Raw genomic sequence first — 14,125 nt, forward strand, 5'->3', positions numbered from 1 at the left:
AAGAGGGCAGTGGCAAGAGTAGTTGTAGAGTAAGATTTCTTTGGTAGTGATAGAGGAATGGTAGATACCCTGAAATAAAAGGTGTATGTGCGTGTGTGCGTGTGTGTGTGTTTATTAATTTTTATTGGAATATAGTTGGTTTACAATGTTATGTTAGTTTCTACTCTGCAGCAAAGTGAATCAGCCATACATATACATATATCCCCTCTTTTTCGGATTTCCTTCCCATTAAGGTCACCATGGAGCATTGAGTAGAGTTCCCTGGGCTTTACAGCACGTTCTCAATAGTTACCTATTTTATACAGAGCAGTGTATATATGTCAATCCCAATCTACCAATTCATCCCACTCCCTGTTTGTTTATTTTAAATGTATACTGAGCTGGCTAGGAAGTTAGGACTCTGGGGTCTTGAAATGAGTGAACCTCAGAACCCTGGGATGGAAGTGAATGCCGAAATCTTCCAGAAGGTATTTGCCTGGTCCTAGAAACATTGGGCTTTTGCTTTGATGACTCCATGAGACAGTGGGGACAGGAGATAAAGTCCAGGACTTACTTTAGGTAGAGAATCTGCTAGGAGCCCTTGCTTAAAGCTAGGACTCCACCTGCCACATCCACAGTGTGAAGTACAGAAGTGGCAGGAAGAAATGTTACCTGTTTTGACGTTATGCTGGTGGAGAGAAAAAAAGAAATCTCTAAGAATTTTTGTCACAGTAAGGCTCTTACACAGGATCATCATTTCATTTTCCATTATGGCTTATCATAGGATATTGAATATAGTTCTCTGTGCTATACAGTAGGACCTTGTTGTTTATCCATCCTATATATGAAAGCTTACATCTGCTAACCCCAACCTCCCACTCCATGCCTCCCCCAATCCCCTCCCCCTTGACAATCAACAGTCTTTTCTCTATGTCTGTGATTCTGTTTCCGTTTCATAGACAGGTTCATTTGGGTCATATTTGAGATTCCACATATAAGTGATATCATATGGTATTTGTCTTGCTCTTTCTTTTTTTTTATATCCAGACAAAATTTTATTCAAATTTATTCTCTACATCTGTGAGGATTATGATTTCAATATGTGCCAGTAGTGTGGCGTGAAAACTCTTAAGCAGATAATTTAATTTAAAGTGGTTCCAGGTTGTTGGTGCCCAAGAGAGCTGTCAGGAGGAAACAAAATCCTCTCTGGCGGCACTTCAAGTCAGGCCTCAGAGTAGGCCCACACATAAAGTTCCAGAAAGAAGATAGAGTCCCTTTGAGCAGGAACAAGAAAAGGCAGATACGGCCCATCAAGACTTCGGCTCCTAGAATGATCATATAGACAATGCAAAAAAAAAAGTAGGTTTCACGTTAAAAAAAGGAGACACGAGAATATATAAGCAGTAAACAAGCGAATTTGAATGTCTAGAATGTCTAGAAAAGAGAAATAATAAATGAAAGGAAAAAAATCTCTGGTTTAACCAGAAATTACAAACAGATTAATAAAGGAAGAATTAGTAAACTAAAAGATAAGGTCATAAAATTACCAGAAGGTAGTCTAGAGAAACAAAGAGAAGGAAAATAGGAAGGATGTTGAGTACGAAGGGAGAATGAGAAGGTCTAAATATATGTAAGGAACAGAGCTGAGCTTGATTCCTAATAATGCTCATTAATAGAATTTTACTGACAGCAAAGTAATTCCCTGACATATTTTTGCCACTCTGTACAATCAGAACCAGATTAATGCAGTAGGAAATATTTCAGGGAAGCCTCAGCTATTACCTAGGGACTTTGTGTGTGGAGATGAAGCTGCACTTTCTATGAGCGGTTTGCTAGGGTGACATGGGACTGCAGCCATGTCCCCTGCCACTTGGAAAATGATGGCCGTTGGTAGGAGACTGTGAGGTCAAGCACACTTGTTCACTGCGGGTGGGAGTTGGGGAGAGAAATAGACACCCGAAGTGAAAATCCTTGCCATTCCCATTCTTTAGGTTAGTTCCTAAGGTTGCCTGGATTCCTTATTTCTTTTCTTTTTTTGTTTTTTTTAGAACGTTTATTGAGATACAGTTAACATACAATAAACGGCATATATTTAGAGTGTACAATTTGGTATTTTTTTCTTATCGGTAATGTGTATATGGCAATCCCAGTCTCCCGATTCATTCCCGCCCAACCCTCCCTGCTTTCCCCACTTGGTGTCCATGTATGTTCTCTACATCTGTGTCTCTGTTTCTGCGTTGCAAACTGGTTGATCTGTACCATTTTTCTATAGTCCACATATATGTGTTAATTTACGATATTTGCTTTTCTCTTTCTGACTCACTTCACTGTGTGTGACAGTCTCTAGGTCCATCCATGTCTTTACAAAAGTCCCAGTTTCATTCCTTTTTATAGCTGAGTAATATTCCATTGTATATATGTACCACATCTTCTTTATCCATTCATCTGTTGATGGACATTTAGGTTGCTTCCATGTCCTCGCTATTGTGAATAGTGCTGCAATGAACATTGGAGTGCATGTGTTTTTTGAATGATGGTGTTCTCTGGGTATATGCCCAGTAGTGGGATTGCTGGGTCATATGGTAACTCTATTTTTAGTTTTTCAGGGAACCTCCATACTGTTCTCCATAGTGGCTGCATCAATTTACATTCCCACCAACAGTGCAAGTCTAATAATTAGTGTTGTTTAGCAGCTTTTCTTGTGCCTCTTGGCCATCCATATATCTTTGGAGAAATGCCTATTTAGGTCTTCTGCCCATTTTTTGATTGCATTGTTTGTTTTCTTGATATTGAGCTGGATGAACTGTTTATATATTTTGGAGATTAATCCTTTGTCTGTTGATTCATTTGCAAATATTTTCTCCCATTCTGAGGGTTGTCTTTTCGTCTTGCTTACAGTTTCCTTTGCTGTGCAGAAGCTTTGAAGTTTCATCAGGTCCCACTTATTTATTTTTGTTTTTATTTCCATTACTCTAGGGGGTGGATCAAAAAACATCTTGCTGTGATTTACGTCGAAGAGTGTTCTTCCTATGTTTTCCTCTAGGAGTTTTATAGTGTCTGGCCTTACATTTAGGTCTTTAATCCATTTTGAGATTATTTTTGTGTATGGTGTTAGGGATTGTTCTAATTTCATTCTTTTACATGTAGCCATCCAGTTTTCCCAGCACCACTTATGGAAGAGGCTGCCTTTTCTCCATTGTATATCCTTGCCTCCTTTGTCATAGATTAGTTGACCATAGTTTATCTCTGGGCTTTCTATCCTGTTCCATTGATCTATATTTCTGTTTTTGTGCCAGTACCATACTGTCTTGATCACTGTAGCCTTGTAGTATAGCCTGAAGTCAGGAAGCCTGATGCCACCAACTCCGTCTTTCCTTCTCAAGATTGCTTTGGCTATTCGGGGTCTTTTGCGTTCCCATACAAACCGTAAAATTTCTTGTTCTAGTTCTGTGAAAAATGCCGTTGGTAATTTGATCGGGATTGCATTGAATCTGTAAATTGCTTTCGGTAGTATAGTCATTTTCACAGTGTTGATTCTTCCAATCCAAGAACATGGTATATCTCTCTGTGTCATTTTTGATTTCTTTCATTAGTGTCTTACAGTTTTCTGAGTACAGGTCTTTTACCTCCTTAGTTAGGTTTATTCCTAGATATTTTATTCTTTTTGTTGCAGTGGTGAATGGGATTGTTTCCTTAGTTTCTCTTTCTGATCTTTCATTGTTGGTGTATAGAAATGCAAGAAATTTCTGTGTGTTAATTTTGTATCCTGCAACTTTACCAAATTCATTGATTAGCTCAAGAAGTTTTCTGGTGTCATCTTTAGGATTTTCTGTGTATAGTATCATGTCATCTGCAAACAGTGACAGTTTTACTTCTTTTCCAATTTGGATTCCTTTAATTTCTTTTTCTTCTCTGATTGCTGTGGCAAGGACTTCCAAAACTATGTTGAATAGTAGTGGCGAGAGTGGACATCCTTGTCTTGTTCCTGATCTTAGAGGGAATGCTTTCAGTTTTTCACCATTGAGAATGATGTTTGCAGTGGGTTTGTCATATATGGCGCTTATTATGTTGAGGTAGGTTCCCTCTATGCCCACCTTCTGGAGAGTTTTTATTATAAATGGGTGTTGAATTTTGTCAAAAGCTTTTTCTGCATCTACTGAAATGATCATGTTTTTATCCTTCAATTTGTTAATATGGTGTATCACATTGATTGATTTGCGTATATTGAAGAATCCTTGCATTCCAGGGATAAACCCCACTTGATCATGGCATATGATCCTTTTAATGTGTTGTTGGATTCTGTCGGCTAGTATTTTGTTGAGGATTTTTGCATCGAAATTCATCAGTGATGTTGGTCTGTAGTTTTCTTTTTTGTAGTATCTTTGTCTGGTTTTGGTATGAGGGTGATGGTGGCCTCATCACCATAAAATGAGTTTGGGAGTGTTCCTTCCTCTGCAGTTTTTTGGAAGAGCTTGAGAAGGATGGGTGTTAGCTCTTCTCTAAATGTTTGATAAAATTCATCTGTGAATCCATCTGGTCCCGGACTTTTGTTTGTTGGAAGCTTTTTAATCACAGTTTCAATTTCATTACTCGTGATTGGTCTGTTCATATTTTCTATTTCTTCCTGATTCAGTCTTGGAAGGTTATACCTTTCTAAGAATCTGTCCATTTCATCCAGGTTATCCATTTTATTGGCGTATAGGTGCTTGTAGTAGTCTCTTATGGTGCTTTTTATTTCTGCAGTGTCCGTTGTAACATCTCCTGTTTCCTTTCCAATTTTATTGATTTGAGTCCTCTCCCTCTTTTTCTTGATGAGTCTTGCTAGAGGTTTATCAATTTTATTCATCTTCTTCTTTGAGCTTTTGGTTTTATTGATTTTTGCTATTGTTTTCTTTGTGTCCATGTCATTTATTTCTGTTCTGATCTTTATGATATCTCTCCCTCTACTAACTTTGGGTTTTGTTTGCTCTTCTTTCTCTAGTTTCTTTAGGTGTAAGATTAGATTGTTTATTTGGGATTTTTCTTATTTCTTGAGGTAGGATTGTATTGCTATAAACTTCCCTCTTAGAACTGCTTTTGCTGCATCCCATAGGTTTTGGATCATTGTGTTTTCATTGTCATTTGTCTCTAGATATTTTTTGATTTCCTCTTTGATTTCTTCAGTGATCTCTTGGTTCTTTAGTGGCATATTGTTTAACCTCCATATATATTTTTTTATGTTTGTTTCCTGTAATTGATTTCTAATCTCATAACATTGTGGTTGGAAAAGATACTTGATATGATTTCAATTTTCTTAATACCAAGGCTTGATTTGTGACCCAAAATGTGATCTATCCTGGAGGATGTTCCATATGCACTTGAAAAGGTGTAATCTGCTGTTTTTGGATTTAATGTCCTATAGATATCCATTAAATCATGGATTCCTTATTTCTTGAATCTTAATTTGACTGAGTTTCCTCCAGGTCCTTCTATTTAATCTCACTTTTAGTTGAACCTCTTTTGTGTTTCGCTCTTCTGTAGACTTTGCTGTTAAAATAACTTATCTAATCTGTCATCTTAGAGAAGAGATGTTTTCTTTCCAGATGAAAATATCTCCAGTTGGATTAGCAAAGTAAACAGTGGCCTTTCATAGCTTGATATAAATGCTACTTTTGTCCTCACGCTAAAGCAGGATGCCCATCTGTTTATAATAGTACTTATTACTTCATAAGGTTGAGAGGATTAAGTGAGGTAATCCATGTGTGTATTTGCCTAGTGTTTATGCACTTTTTAAATATTTCTGAGCTAGACACAGTGCTACATTGTGTAGACTGATGGACTGTTTCATTTAATACAACAGCCTTACCAGAAATTCTGTCACTATCACTTTTTATCCATGCAGAACCTGAGGTTGAGAGAAGTTAAACAACTCACCCAAATCCACACAAACAGGATTCAAACCCAGACAGTTCATGTCTAGAGTCAGGTATTGGGCATATATGGCACAGATGGTTCCATTTAATTGTCACAAAAGGTCTGCCAGGTGGGGTTATCCTGAAACTGAAGTTGAGACAGTTTAAGACACTTGCTAAGTGCTCACTTCAGCAGCACGTATACTAAAATTGAAACGATACAGAGAAGATTAGCATGGTCCCTGCTCAAGGATGACATGCAAATTCATTAAGCATTCCATATTTTTTATGTGGAATCTATAAAAATGGTATAGGTAAACTTATTTGCAAAGCAGAAATAGAGACACAGAGGTAGAGAACAAATGTATGGATACCAAGGGGGAAGGGGGCTAGTGGGATGAATTGGGAGATTGAGATTGAGATATATACACTGCTATGTATAAAACAGATAACTAATGAGAACATGCTGTATAGCACAGGGAACACTACTCTATGCTCTGTGGTGACCTAAATGGGAAGGACATGCAAAAAAAGAAGGGGTATATGTATGGCTGATTCACTTTGCTGTATAGCAGAAACTGACACAGCAGTGCAAAGCAACTATACTCCAATAAAAAAAATTAAATTAAAAAAAAGAAAAGAAACTTGCTCACAGAGGAATGAGTGATGGAGTTAGGTTTTAAATCAAGACGTGGCCTTCTTTCTAAGGTTACCTTATTTTGCATTCCATTTAAACACTATTGAGTGGAGGGCATCAATGAAACAATTTGCTCCAGTGTCCTAGCTTCATGCCAAGAAATATGGTATTAAAAAAATTCCTACAGAATTAAAATGATCCACTTTGTGATTGAATGGAAATATATGCTATCAATAGCCATCATTAAGGCAGTGCATCCCTCCTGTAGTGTATAGTCCAAGGTTTGACTCTGTATTGATTGCGTTAACTTCACCATTGGCATAGGATTAATTGGCTTTTTTGAAAGTTATAAAAACTACACATGACACAGTCCATTGTGGTCACAGATGGGATTTGGGGGCCTTTGCTCTGTGCTGTTATTAAGGGACTTAGTCTTCCTGCATTTCAGGGAGAGGGGGTGAAACCGTTTGTCCCTGTCACAGCTCTTCTCGACCTCTCTGACCCCTCATTTTTGGACCTGTCCCCATACATAGCTCTGTGTTCAAATATCTGTGCTGTGGTGACTCTCCTGTATGTCTGGTCTACAACATTTAGAAAGGATTTCTTCCAGTTCAGCCATTAATTTTATAAACTACAAAGATGAAAGTAGAAAGAGGTCAGTTATCCGTTCTTTACACAGCAATTTTCTTGAATTTTGTTTCTACTTATTTCAAATATACAATAGATATAAAACTTGTACCTTCTAAATTTGGAAGGAATAAGTAACTAGTACTTCTGAATTGCTTATTCTAATATGACATTTAAGCTTTTTAAAAACGGCAAAGGGATATTTGGAAAAGGTAGATGAAGAACAATCTAGATAGTGTCAAAAATGTACAAAATAGTTATGATTCAAAAAGAATGAGTCAGTGACATTATCAGATGTAGGCATCTTGTGGAGAAGCTGTTCTTGTATGTCTTTTGAACTTTTTGGTTTTATTTAATTGAATGGTTCAGGATATCAGTGATACGGAAGTAAATATGGCTTTCATCTGTGGTTCTTCTAGTGAGAAGAAGTAAGAGTAAAAGCTTGTGCTGCCCTCTTTCTCGAATTCACACTATCCTTTCAGGCAAAAATAAGTCATAATGATGTTGAAGGTTTTTTTTTGTTTTGTATTGTTTTGTTTTGGTGTAGCAAATACATGAATTATATATGAATTCATATATATTATATATTATATATGAATTATATATGAATTCTGAAGAGAAGAACATTGTTTCAAGTAGTTTTTGAATGGTAGAAGACTTTAAAAACATTTTTGCCAAATATCAGTGTATACAAAAAAGGAATTCATATTTTCTATTTTAAATTTGTTTTGGTTGCCATCATTAAGCACATTATTTTTGTGAAGGCTAGGACGTTTAATACTAGGCATGCTCACTGACAGGAATGAAGTTCCATCCAGTAATGAGGGAAAATTCATTTGTTAGATTTGTTAGTTTTTAAATTAAAACAATACACAGAATTTAAAAAGGCAAATAAGGTAACCAAAAATAGTAGTTCCTTACCTCAACCTTTACCAAATCCATGCTTGCCTCCCCACAGGCAATCATTTCTAGCAGTTTCTTGTAATAATATATCATCACATTTGTAGCTAATATGCTTACACTGCTTTTTAAAATTTTAGGTGCTATTATTTTAACTTCTTACTAGAATTTAGCTATTTTTTGCCCCCTTCTTTCTCCCCAGCATGTGCCATTCCTCGTCCTCGAAATATCCAAACTTGAAAAATATCTCTATAGAGTTATAGTGTAATTTTTGGTCAGATCATTATTTAGTGTTTACATTGCTATGACCATATTGGTATGATTCACAACTGAGCAAAAAAAAAAAAATGCATTCTTCTATTTCCTCTTTGGTATACAGCTCTTTGTTTTCTCTGAAATGTTTTTTTCCCTTCCTTCTCTTTTCATTTGCTTGATTTCTCGTGTTTCTATTACTAACATAGTTCCTAATCTCCTCAACATAATCTCATTTTTTCATTATGTTCAGGCACATTAGGTGGTCAGTGTGGTTTCTCTGGTTCCTCTTTTCTGGGGCAGTCAATAAAAGTGGTTAAGATTGTAGATTTTGGAACCAGATTGCCTGAGTTTGAAGTACTCACTCCACTACTTACTAGTTAGGTGACTTTGGGCAAGCTGTTTAACCTCTCTGTTTCAGTTTTCTCAGCTGTGCAATGAGGACAATGATAACTCCTATCTCATCAAGTTGATTTAAAGATGAATAGATTTAAAGGTACTGGCACAATGAAAGTTCTCAGTCAGTGCTGCTGGTGGTGGATGTGACTTCCAAGGATAACTTAGTTCTATCATTAGTCTTTAATATGTGATAAAAAAATCTATTTTTATATCAGCTATTTTATCTATATATATGATGGCAGTATTAAGGTTTGCTAAATGCAACTTGAAACTCCAAAGTAGTTTAATTACCCTATTGAGCTACTTTAGTTTTCTTGTCTTTTCTTTTTTTTCCCAATTAAAAAGATATACGCCTATTGAAAATAAAATGCGTATTTTAATATTTCAATGTAAACATTATAGTTAAGTGGTTAGCTATGCCTCACATTGTTTTCTTAAAAAGATTTACTTTTCTAATTATAAAGGTATCACATGCTCTACCGGCAAGCTTTGTTGCTTAACAAGCCACGTATTGGCTTAAATCAGCTTCCTGTATAGCTCATGTGCAGGCCAGTGACGTAGGCTGAGCTCACCTGGACAGTTCAGGTTTCAGCTGGGCTCCATCATAGGTCTGCAAGTCAGGTGTAGGTTGGACTTGCTGATCTCAGTTGGGCTATTTCACGTATCTGGAGCTGTGGTTGGTGCACTTTGATGCACCTGTCTCTCATCCTCCAGCAGGCTAGCTTAGATTTGTTCACACAGTGGAAGAAGTTGCAAAGGAGCAAGAAAAACCATACAGGGCTCTTGAGTTCCAGGTTAGAAACTGGCACACATGTTAGAGTGTGTGGCCAAAGCAAGTCACAAGGCCAGCTCAAGTTCAGGAGGAGGGCGAAGAAATTCCATCTCTTCATGGGAACAACTGCAGAGTCACATTGCAAAGGGTGTGGATACAGGTTAAAGGATTATGACTTTTTCTCAAACTTTCATGTGTGTTTGTTGAAACTCCTGAAAAGTACAGAAGCGATGATAAAAGGAGCTCATAAATCCATCCCCGACTACTGTTGACTTTTTGTTGTGTATACTGCTAGACTTTTATCTACAAGTTTAAACAGTTTATTACTGTCAATTTATTTCAGTTTTCATTTATTTGATTACAAGTGACCTTTTACCTTTCATGTTTTTAAATTTCATATTTGTTTATTCTGTATGAATTGTTCACATAGACTTCAGTCTTAACCTTGTGGAGTAGCATTTATTTTAAATTTAAAATGAGCAGAGAATGCAGTGAATAGATTATTCTATCTTGTGGTGAAAAGGCCTTGATCTAGTATTGAGTACCAAGAAGAATCAGAAGGTTTGCAACTTGAAGTGCAAAATTACCTTTGAATTTGTTTATATATCATCTGTGATTGACCTCAGTTAAAATATTCATGGAATAGGACCCAGTGGAATTTTCTTATACTTTGGCATATTCTTTATATTGTTCTTTCACTTTTCAGGCTAATTTTGGACATTAAACAGATGTCTGTTTTTTTTTTTTTTTATAATTTTAGCTTTTTTTTAATTAATTAATTTATTTCATTGGCTGTGTTGGGTCTCTTTTTGCTGTGCACGGGCTTTCTTTAGTTGTGGTGAGTGGGGGCTACTCTTCGTTGTGGTGCGCGAGCTCCTCATTGCCGTGGCTTCTCTTGTTGCAGAGCACAGGCTCTAGGCACGTGGGCATCAGTAGTTGCAGCACATGGGCTCAATAGTTGTGGCGCATGGGCTTAGTTGCTCTGCGGCATGTGGGATCTTCTTGGAGCAGGGATCAAACCCATTTCCCCTGCATTGGCAGGCGGATTCTTAACCACTGCGCCACCTAGGAAGCCCCAGATGTCTGTTTTTGATCCCTGATTTAATCCAACTGGATACATTCTCAATGCCTGAGCTTATACTGCATGATAAAGAGTGATTTACTTTTTTGGATGTGTTTAATAAAATTTAATATCATGAATCATACACTCTTTGCAAGACGTTCAAGCGTCATAGAACTATAGAATAAAAAGTGAAAGTTCCTTTTCCCAACCCAACTTCTTCTTCTGACCTTTTTCTATGCATTTATGTTTATATATATGTGAATGTATAGAACACATTTACATATAAACAGAATTATATAAGATCATACTGTAAACATTGTCCTCTAACTTTGCAAATCTTTTCCCATGCATTTACATTTATACGAATATGTGAATATATAGAACATATATATGCAAATAATAAAAATAAGCATGTTATAATCATTCTGTAATTTGCTTTTCTTACCAATTTATTCTGGATACATTTCAGTGTCAGCTCACAAAAATTTAGCTGTTTTTTTAGCTTTTAAAGTTTCTTGGAGTGTACCATAATTTATTTTTTCTTCTATTATGGAGCTTTGAGTTGTTTCTAAATTTCTGCCCATTCTAAACAATGTGGAAGTAAACATCCCCATTTATATATATTTGGGCACGTGGAAAGAAAATTATAAGCCTATAAGTTTTTTTGTAGTATAAATTTTAAAACCTATATTTCTTAATTTTATTCTTGTTTTCTGTAAACCTCTTATATTCTTTGATTAAGCCCTGAGTAATAAATGATTGATTAAGGCAGACACTGCAAGTCTCCAAGTGGAAGCTAGTGAAAAACTGGAAGGATCAGCTATTACTGACACAGATATTGTGGGGAGACAAGACTCAATATGTAACTATTTATAGCCTGAAAGCGAAAATTGAAACCTGGAAATGTTTGTAAGACATTTAACTTGGGGATACTAAGAATAAGCCTTGCATTTTTATTCTTTTGTGTGTCAGAATTTTCCCTATTCTTGTCTTTTTAAAACTTATTTTTCGTGTATTCTGTTATAAGAAGTGTCCTTTTAGTCTGTTTATTAGAAGTGTACCTTGAAACACCTAGATCTTAACAGTTTAATGTTACCTTCTGGTAAATGTCACCATTATATCTATACCCATGGGCTAGATATCATTGAGAGCAGCATTTATCCTATTATTTGGAGATATTTATGTTTGTTTCCAAAAATATATTATTTGGAAAAATATATGTAGTTTTTAAAGTTTTTTTTTTTTAAAGTAGGCAGAAAACATTAGAACATTTTTTCCCCCATTCTTTGTTTCTTCACTGTAATGATTATTCTTTTCCAAGAACATGGTTGTCTCTGTTTATTCAGGCATTTTATGTTCATGAATAAATTGTGTAGATATTTCCATTAGGTTTGACACATTTTGTTGTTAGGGTTTATTACTAGGTGTTTCATATATATATATATATATTTGCTATTATGGGTAGGATATTTTTTCCATTACATATTTCTAATTAGTTATTACTGGTATATAGAAAAGCTATTGATTTTGTATGTTAGTGTTGCATTTAGAGACCTTACTCAATTCTCTAATAATATTTCAGTTAATTATCTTAGATGTTCTAGGCAGAAAACCTTATCCTCTTTTGCTAATGATAGTTATAGCTCTTTTTTTCCCCCAATAATTGATGAGACATTTCTTTTTTCTTTATGAGAACTGTGTCTCATCCTTTTAAAAAGATTTTATTGAAGTACAGTTGATATATAATATGTAAGTTTCACGTATGCAATATAGTGATTCACAGTCTTTAAAGGTTATACTCCATTTAAAGTTATAAAATATTGGCTATATTTCCTGTGTTGTACAATATATTCTTGTAGCTTATTTTATACATAATAGTTTGTACTTCTTAAATTTCTTATCCCTTCTTAACTTGGAACCCAGTTGATACTGTTTATCTCTTATTTTTAGTCACAGGCCCCTTCCTCCCACTTCTCCCAAGGTGTTGAATTTTATCAAATTCTTTTTAGCTGTCTGATGAGATGATTATCTAGTTTTTCTTCTTTGATGTCTTGATGATGTGAATTTCATTAACGTATTTCCTAATATTGAGTAATTCTTGTATTCCTGGGAAAAGTTCTACTTGATCGTGATACATTATTCTTTCAGCTTATTGCTGGATTCAATTAGAAGATTTTAAAAAGACCTTTATGTTCATAAATAAAATTAGATGATAGTTTTCATGTATGAATGTGAATATATATATGTAATATTGGTCTGTAGTTTATCCTTCATTGTATAATGAACTGCATTGCTTTCATTTTCTGTGCTTCTAACCAGGTTTTATCTGTTCTATAAGGTTTAATATAATTTGCTTATAAAACTATCTGTTTCTGGTTCAGACAGATCTTTTACTTCCTTTTCAGTATCTTTTATGGTTGTTGGTCTGCTGTCTACTCTTGAGTAAATATTAGTCACCTATATCTTTTTATAATATCATATATTTTCTCTGGATTTTCAAATTTAGTAGTATAAAATTTTCTTCACAGTGTCATTTGATTAAATATGTTAATATCTATGAAATATTTTGAATAATGCCTGATGTATAACAAATGCTTAATAAATGTTAGCATATTAAAAGAGCTTTCTATTATTATTTACAAAGCTCCAATAATTTATTTTAATATTAACACCATAAGCGTAAGCTTTTATTCAGAATGTTGGGCCATGAGCAACTCAGAAGGAGTGTTCTAATTCAGGAGAGAGTTGGGGGTAAAGGATTTCCTAGAGCTTTAGCAAGAGAGGGAAGCCAACGAGCAGCCAGTTTCAGGAATAATTGGTCCAAAGTGGTTTCCAGACGGGAGAGGAATTGTTTTTGTGATTTTGTATCTGTTGGTTGAACAATTCAGATTAAAAAAAATATATTTACTTATTTATTTTTGTCTGCATTGGGTCTTCGTTGCTGTGTGTGTGGGCTTTCTCTGGTTGCGGTGAGTGGGGGCTACTCTTTGTCGCGGTGCTCGGGCTTCTCATTGTGGTGGGTGGCTCCTCTTGTTGCCGAGCACAGGCTCTAGGCACGTGGGCTTCAGTAGCTACAGCACACAGGCTCAGTAGTTGTGGCACACTGGCTTAGTTGCTCCGCGGCACGTGAGATCTTACCCTACCAGGGATCGAACCTGTGTCCCCTGTATTGACAGGCAGATTCTCAACCACTGTGCCACCAGGGAAGTCCCTCAGATTTTATAAGAAGGTGAGAAGGAATAGTTGCTTGGTCCATGGTAATATAATGGCCACTGTGGAATGTTTTTAGGCTGTCAGGGATTTTTACAAAGATTATTTAGGATTTATAGCATATCCCAGCATATTTGGATGCATATCGTATCATGTTAAACCAAGCCAGAGTCCTCTACTTCTTAATTACTGGCAGTTCCTAATGTGTTTCTCAAAATGTGAACTAAATCAGATGTCTGCAAGTCAATGATTGACTTGTATTTAATAGAATTCTTTATCAAGAGAGGCAATATAAAAATTCCAGTTTGAGCCTTATCTTTTAGATATAGTTGTCAGTGACATAGTTACCAACATTATATATATGTCTCTTTCATTATTTTTTTTTCTGAATTGAA

At 35.6% G+C, this 14,125-nt stretch overlaps 1 protein-coding gene and 1 non-coding gene across 5 annotated transcripts in view; both read left to right on the forward strand.

Annotated features, from left to right (window-relative positions):
* The window catches only part of BCKDHB (branched chain keto acid dehydrogenase E1 subunit beta), a 220,359-nt gene that overhangs the window by 52,138 nt on the left and 154,096 nt on the right, over window positions 1-14,125 (forward strand). The gene's annotated exons all lie outside the window — the stretch shown is intronic.
* Window positions 6,051-6,157, forward strand: LOC130856159 (U6 spliceosomal RNA). The gene has a single exon (XR_009054456.1). It is a non-coding gene; the product is annotated as a U6 spliceosomal RNA (small nuclear RNA).

This window comes from Hippopotamus amphibius, chromosome 6, assembly GCF_030028045.1.
Source record: "Hippopotamus amphibius kiboko isolate mHipAmp2 chromosome 6, mHipAmp2.hap2, whole genome shotgun sequence".
NCBI lineage: Eukaryota > Metazoa > Chordata > Mammalia > Artiodactyla > Hippopotamidae > Hippopotamus > Hippopotamus amphibius.